We start from the raw sequence: 8,475 nt of genomic DNA, 5'->3' as shown, positions 1-8,475 counted from the left end.
TGCGCTGCGGTGCGGCCTCGTCCTTGCGCGCGCCCCTCGCCCCCGACTCCCCGGCGCGAGGGACCTTCTGGGCGGAAGGCGGTGTCCGAGTCGGACCCCGACTGCCCAGCGCACGGCGGCGCGCGGCGCGGCCGGAGCGTCCCCGCTCGGGTTCGCGGGCCTGCCGCGCCTTCCCCGCCCGCAGCCCGCTGTCCTCGCGCGCCTACCCGAGGCCCCCTCCCTGGCGAGGTGGGCGCAGGCCGTGGGCTGCGGCGCGCGGTGTCGGGTCCAGCTCCATCTCTCGGCGGCTGCGTGACCTTGTGCAGGCTCCTTTTGCGGAAAGTGAGATGTGTTGCCTCTGAGTGAATTGATGCACTTGAACGGCGAGAGAGGGTGCCTGACGCAGACACAGTGAGGGCGACCCGGGGTTTGTAGTGCGCGCCCTCCTGACGCATGAGTTCTTCCCAGGGCAAGGCTAATACTTTGGCTTCATCGAATATTCTTCGAATGTTTGCTTAGTGTTCATTCAAAGGATAGGCCGAGTTTAGCCACTGTCTGGGATCGTGAGCTTGTCCTGGAAGAGGATTGGGGGGATCGAGGGGTCACATCCTGCGCTGTCCTGACCTCCAGGAAAACACACACACACACACACACACACACACACACACACAGGCTCTCTTCAGACCCTTCAGCCACTGGTGGAAAAATGTCATTTTCTCAGGCTCCACCATTAGAGATTGAGCCCCTTAAGGCTCCCCTTTGCTGGACCCATTAAATGGGTTTGTAAGGGAAATATTTGTCAACTTTAAAGTGCTTAAACGATAGTTGGTAGACATTTACTGAAAATTCTATTAGGCACCATGCTAAGGCCGTTACAAGTGTCTCGTAAAATTCTCACATCAGCCATGTGAAGCATGTACTATTAACCTCATTTTAGGTGTTAGGAAATAAAGGCATGCGAAGATAATGTAACTAGTCCAAGGTCATACACAGCAGTAGAAACAAAATTTGGATCTAGACTATCTAAAGGCTGCACCCACTCTTGGGTACCACACTACCCTTCCGGCCTCCTACCACACAGATGGAGGTGCTGGTGTTATTCAGTGAATTAACTCATGAGCACCTTTGTCACCTTGCCCAGAGACCTTACCATTTTACATCTACCTCCATTCGGCACTACAGATGAGGAGGATGAGTTTGAACACAAGCTTTTTCTGTGACTCTGGGTATTAATATTTCCTGTCCTTCGACTTGTTCACAACCCGTGTTATTCTAAAGTGAAACCACACAGGTAATTAATTCAAATTACCTAGTTAATGTCAACTTCCTTCATCTTTGGTTTAAAGGAATGGCATACTAAACAGAAGGAAACAAGGAATTTCTGGACTCTCAGAATGAGTTACAGATTTTTCTAGGATGATCCCGCTTCACCTCTTCTTCCTTTTGTCAATTACATGAGCCACTTTGGGAAAGGGAAAATATGAACCAAACATTTATGTACCAAGCCAAAGGCCAAGGCAATACCATGAACTGACTCAACTTGGAGCATTTCCTCTTGGAAGCTCCACAGTTTTTATTTCTAATGCCCAGGGGTGAGTGAGGAGCTGGCTGCTACTTCTACCCCTCCCACTAACTTGACAAGTAGTATAAGGAAATTAGCCTGATTGCATAACACCTCACCACAGAGCCAGCACCCCCTCAAACCCTCCCAAGCTGTTGACCACCCACAGACTCATTATATTTCTTAAAGGGAGAAACAGGGTAACTACCCTTTCAACTTTTTTTTTTTTTCAATAAATAGTTACTGATGACTTTCTTTAACTAATAAAGTGGCTTCATTTAAAAAATTTTTTTTCTTAAAATCTTGGGTAATGCCGCTGCAAATTTAGAATCTTCCAACTGAAACTACCAACTTAAATTCACCAAATCAATTTTTTAACTTTAGCCAATATGGAGGAGAATAAAGCATTACTGCAGTATTTAATGTACTAATAATAATTTTTTGAAAAAACCTCTACCTCTAAAGATTTCCAAAACATTTAATATGATGGGGGCTTAAGATTTGATTAACCAGAAGTTTTGATTAATTTTCAAGTAAGTTCTTTTGAGGGCAAATAGGAAAGAAGATTCAGAACAGAAGTTGGAATCCAGTCCTATTTTTTAAAAAAGATAACCTCAGACTGTACCTTGGGTAAATTTAATCACCTCTACCTTCTTATATTCTATTGCTATCTAATGAGACTTGACCTTGAGTTTTCCATTTTTAATTTTCAAAGACATCTGTTTGTTTGTTTTTTAACACTATATCTAACATTTTGAGCATTCATTATGTAGGAGCCAGGAAGCATTTAAATGCTTTGCATGTATTAACATTCAATTCTCATCACAAAGATAGGTATTATCACTTCCCATTTTACACAGAAGGAAAGTGAGACTTAATAAACTTCAGCAAATTGCCCCAAATCACACAGAACTCCAGACTTGCACACTTAGTCCCAATACCACACAGTATCTCAGTGTTTATTAGCCAGCAACTATCAGTCAATCAACAAACTTTTATTAAGGCCCTACCATATCTCCCCCTTCCTATGTGATTGCAGTCTCCCACCACCAGCACCCATATAACTGGTCCTCCCTAAAGCACCCAAATTCTCCTTGGATACAGGCTTCTTCCTCCTGTCCTTAAACATAAATTAAAAAAAAAAAAAAAGCCTTATTTTAATACTCTTGCTCTCTCAACTTGTCATTTTTCTTTCTTCTTAGTCACTTTTCTCCAAGAGTGTCAAACCCCACTGCATCTCCTCCCAGCCTTTGCAAACTGTTCATTAGTCTCCTATTCGCTCACCAAGTAGCTGTTTCCCAGGCCTGGTTGTCAGGGACCCCTCTGTCGTCTCAATGGTCTCTTCTTTGCTGCCTATGACCCTGCACTGCGCTCTTGGGGTTTTCCTTCACCTCTTTGGCCCCCTTTCCTGATTCCTTTTTCCCTTCTTGCCCCTCCATGTGACCGTTCCGCAAAGCAAGGAAGAATCCCAATAGCAGGGATTTAAGGCAGGACCTGCACCTAACCTGCTTTCCTGTTATTCAAGGGCATTGGAGTTCGGCTTTGAAGAACACTCAGTTGATCTTCTCAGCCAGGATCCCAGTGTACTAAAACAGTGCAGGTGGGCAGTGGAAAGTATATAAAATGAGGGATCTCCTTGTCTGTAGATAAGGAATCTGATAAGGAAACAAGGTAAATTATTTATTCCAAGACATAGAGCCCTGGGCTTGCTCAACTCAGGGAAAAAAAAAAAGGGAAAAAAAAAAAAAAAAAAAAAACCTTTGTTTACCAGATTCTTCTTCCTATCCTATGCTCTGTGCTCTGGTGTTAGTTTTACTCTTGCTGATGGATTAATCCACAGGGAAATGCCATCCTCCTGTACTCTGAAAGCTGAGTTTGAAATATCACTGGGAAGAGGTAAGGCAGACAGAGAACATTCTGCTCAGGTAGTCTGGGTCTCTAAATACACCCCTTAGAGAGTGAAGGAATATGAGTATTTTCAGCTAATGGAGGAATGCTCCCATCGAAGAATCAAGTCAAATTTTAAGCTGTCATAGTCACTCTCATCTATCTGTAATCTTCCCTCGACAAAAGGTAGCCTCCATGGTGGCACAGTGCAGGGCATCTCCTGGGTCTCCCTTCACAGAGACCTGAGATTGTTCCATAGCTAACTGCTCTTAGGACCGGGACCTCATAAAACCCTGATTCTCTGCCAGGCTGTTCTCCGTCAATGGCCCAAATTAAGTCACAGCTTTTCAAACTTGTTTTTAACTGTTCTATCAGTGACCCCACTGGTCACTCCTAAACCCCTACACACCCCCCTCATCTCCCTCCAGACCCTTTCTTTCAGCAATGTCCACTTGCCTTTGATTCATTTTTTCTTCTCAGTAAGCTTCTAGGTACTACTAACCTAATTTTTACCTAACTCCATTGCCTGTACTATTGGTCATATTTCTTACAGACTGAAATACTGTGTGGAACATGGTTCTTAATCAGGCATTTGGGGAGCTCTTTAAACTTTAATCCCACAATTTCCAAATTATTTATTAAATTTTGATCAACTAAGTTTGCTTTTCTGTGTCGGGGTGGGGGGAAAGGGGTTCAAATCTGGGCTACACTTGTAAAAAAAAGGGGAAACCAAGTTTTCTGCAACATAATTTTCACCTGTCTTACCCTCCCCAGCTTGTTTGGGGAGGGAATTATGTTTGTGGGAAACACACATTTACCATCTCTTTTAAGGAAAGAGATACTTATTTTTTTTTTTTTAACTCTACAACTTTAAGACAAAATAAGACCTGCATCTCCACTTGCTGAAGAGTTAGTTTTTCTTCCAATAGTGTTGTGAAGTGTCCCCCAACAGCCTGTCGCAGGTCCACAAGGGTTCTTGATGTTAAAATGTCAATAATGTTAGAGGTATGCAACCGCTTTATGTTCCTTCTCCACCGGTGCAAAACCCAGGAGAACGCACGTGGAAGTCTTTTGGATTTTTTTAAAAAAGGAACAAAGGCCAGAGAGGGTTGCCAGCAAATAAAACAGCATCTGCGGGGTCTCCAGGAGGCGGGGCTTCCTGGGCCAGGCGCTGAACAAAGGAGCTCGGGAGGACCTGGCAAAATAAGCTGTGGAGCAAGTCACTGGGGTGAGGCCAGAGAGGTGCGCCTGGGCCAGGCCTGCTGGGCACAAAGGGGTTTAAGTCTGGAGGTGAAAGGACAGAGGGAATCAGGCCGGAAGAGATTCAAAGGGGGGCTTATGTATGCAGAATGCAGAGAGTAGCTCAGCGGGTGCAGGGGCAGACCAGAGCGGGTGGGCCCGGTGGAGGCTGAAGGAAGGAGTGTTGGGAGACAGAATCTGTGGGACTTGGCGACCCACTGCATGTTTGAGGGACGACTCACGGGACAAATGTCAAACAGGGTGTTGAGTTTTTTTCTCAAGCAACATTCTGAACCAACTTTTGGTTCGCGCCACGCCCACATCTCCTCAGCGCCTAATTCTTGATGCTCATATTGCAATTCAATTCATAAACTCTCTGGATGTTTTATCTTCCTAAATCTACATAGCAAAATTGTGATTTGATGCACTGGGGTGTTATCTTTTATTGCTTTAAATAGACTCTCTTCAGAGCTTTAACTAAGACAAGGGGGAGGATAGTCCCTCCGCCTGTACTAAGTCTGTCATCTAACTGATCCCCGAGGAATGTTGATAGATGGGTGTCATGACCACCAGTCAACACTTCCTGGTATGAAGGTCAATGTACAAGAATTGTCTCAAAGTCCATGCCTGTGTGAGCATCATCCCACCCACCTTGCTAGGATTTGCTGGGACTGATTGGACCTCCCCTGTTGTCCAACAGGGAGAAGGCCCTCATGATCAGACAGGGTTGAACAGAGACTTGGTAAAAGAAGCAAGTCCTGTAGGCACCAAATTATACCCAATAGTTAGGGAGCATACTTTGACTCAGGGTCTAATTTGCCTAGACAAAACAATCCTGCCCTTGCTCTGAACTTCTTTGGACTTTCCTTTTATTAAGAACAGGACAGCAGATAGGTGAGAATGGGTAGGAAGCAAAGGGAATTCCAACAAAGAACAAACTCAGGAAGCAAATAACCATTTGCAGTGGAGATGTCTCACAGTAGGCAAAACCCCTTCAAGCAGGACTGAGGAATATTTTATAGTTAAGAAGATATCAGGTCAGTATACAGTATTTCAATAGCATCTAGTATATGTTTTTCGAGTTGCTAATTTTTTAAAAAATAAATCTAACAGCAACAATAGCAGCAAGTATCTATGGTGCAAAGAAAACAATCCCTTAGGTACAATTAAAATTACAAGATAATCGGCAGCTATCAGATGATACCTCCCACAATAAATCACCTTGCACTTTTGGCCTAGTTTGCTGAGACCTTAGAATATTCAGGAAATGTCTTGGGAATTTAGCTCCCAACTTTTCACTAAGAATGCTTTCAATAACTATGTTGACCAGATGTTCCTCTGTAATACTGTTGCAAATGGAACGAATTGTTTTATAGATAATGTTATTACTCAATTATTCCTACAGAGGGTTAACTTTCTGCAATAATCAGTTACTTGCAAATCCTCAAATCCTTTTTCTTTTCTTTCCTATTTCTTTTTTTTTTTCTTTCTCTTTTTCTTTTCTTTTGTTTAAATTCTTTTCTTCTTTCCTCCAAAGCTCTCAGAATCTAAATAAGATGGCTTCTGGGATCAGGAATGACACTTTCTCCTCAACCAAATATTACCTTGGTTGACATTAGAGAGGAACCAGACTAAAGAACCTCCTGTTATTAATGATTCAGTGATTAAGAACTGACAAGTCCCTAGTTGCAGCATGAATAAGGCCAGGGTGTTACCTGGCAGAACAACAGGCCATTGATCTGAAGGTGAGGAAGCCTGGCCTAAGATGTTGAGAGTAGTATTATTGAACTGGGCTCCAGCTGTGGGCCCACAGCTCTGTCTGGATTCAGGCAGAGCCCTGGCTAAGTGCCACATGCAGCAACAACATTCTAAGACCAAGATCCCCTCTGGTTCCCACCTCACTGCTGCTCATCTGGTTCCGGTGAGGGACAGACGCCTTACTGTGGCCAAAGGATCTTTCTGAAAACGCAAATGTGAATCACTTTTTTCCAGCTTAAATACTTCAGGGGTTGCCTATTGCCCTCAGGGTAGAGTCCAAACTTCCTGGGGTTTATAAGGCTCTCCCTTCCATCCTGGCCACTCCTCACCATGCCATCCCATCCCGCACGTCCCAGAGTTCTGTATGCACTTTCCCTCTGACCTTTGTCCTCTGCTGAGAGCACCACCTTCCTCTTCAGCTAGCCTACTCCTATTTTTTCCCTTTTATATTATGAGCTATATCATACAAAGAAATGAAGTTAAACACATAGAGAGTTTAAAGAATAACAATTTAGTAAAAATCCCCGAATTACCTTCCATGCCTCTGTAGAAACACAACCTCTCCCCCACTCCCTTTCTTTGCTTTTATCATTATATATGTAATGCACAAAGCTGCTCCCCTGCCCTTTCTGGTGCAGCCATTTTCCCTGCCCCCCAACCACTGGTCAATCTGTGAACATCCTAGCTAGCAATTGGTTCATCAGTCAGCTTGCAAGTATCCTTCTCCGATATTGGTCCCCTGTTAGCCCCGCGGAATTCAACTGCTTTAATGTAGCTACCCCACCATCTTTCCTCATCTTTCTCTCTTTCCTACTCACTTTCTCTGTCCTCCTGGCCTTCACACTTTCTAGCGCACGCCCTTTCTTGTTCCCTTTCTTTCCTCTCATTTTCTCTCTTACCCTGCAGGGAGACACTCTGTTTGCTTAATAAACTCCCTTATGTGATTTTCCGTGTCCCGCGTGGTTTCCATGGGATCCCTTACAATATATGCATTCCTAAGCCACAGCTTATTTTTTTAACAGCTTATTTTTTTTTAACATTGCGTGCTTTGCTTTTCTCCCCAATATTGTATTTGTGAGATTCAACCCACTATTAAATCTAGCTTATTTTCATTGCTGATACTATTCTTTTGTAACACTAAACCACTATTTATCCATTCTACTGGGTTGTTTGTTTTGGGGTTATCTATTACAAATAACAATGCTGGGAATATCCTTGTACGTGTAGATTCATGTCCATAGGTACAGATGCAAGAATTCCTCTAAAGGCTTGGACCTAGGAATGGAAAGCCACCTCCCATGGTATGCAAAATTCAGCTTTTCTACATAATTCCAAATGGTTGTCCAAAGTGGTGGTACTAGTTTGAATGTGATTTTGCTAACTCCTAGTTTCAATTTTTATGATTGTTCAAATCAAATTTGCAGTACCGATTGTACTTTAAAAACTCCAAAAGTATAAATTGTGTATCCGAAAACCTATCCAAACCCCGAAAAACTGGTTCAGGTATCCTCCATGCGTATTCTGTTAGCATCTGTGCTTACTCCATGTCACACTGATCATACCTTGTTGCAGTCACGTGACAGACGAAGCGATGCTGCTCAGATCCCCTGCTGTTTCCCTCTGGAGCCACTGCTGCGTTATGACCGAGGCCATATGTCCCTCAGGCTGCTCCCAGTCAATGACTGAGCACGATGAAGGTATGAAACCAGGCTCATTTCTGTCACATGGAGGACTATCTGAGAGTTATCTATACCCAGAATACACAGGGAAACTCAGAGCTCAACAATAGGAAAATAATTCAGTTTGAAAAGTGGGCCAAAAAAAATATATCTGAATAGATACATTGTGGGGAGTCATCCATGCTTAGCAGAATCAGGCTCGGCTGAGCCATGGGGTACTGAGGTCTGACTCCCAGAAACTGGCAGCATGAGAGACTGTTTCAGACAGCCGGGGAGTAGGTGGCCCTGTCCAGAGGGGCTCACCCCTGAGGACATGCTAATTCTCTAAGCAAATGGCTTCCCTGACTCCACCACATCCTGTTCCTCACAGAA

This window comes from Sciurus carolinensis, chromosome 9 (assembly GCF_902686445.1).
Source record: "Sciurus carolinensis chromosome 9, mSciCar1.2, whole genome shotgun sequence".
Taxonomy (NCBI): Eukaryota; Metazoa; Chordata; class Mammalia; order Rodentia; family Sciuridae; genus Sciurus; species Sciurus carolinensis.
This window is presented reverse-complemented; position numbering follows the sequence as displayed.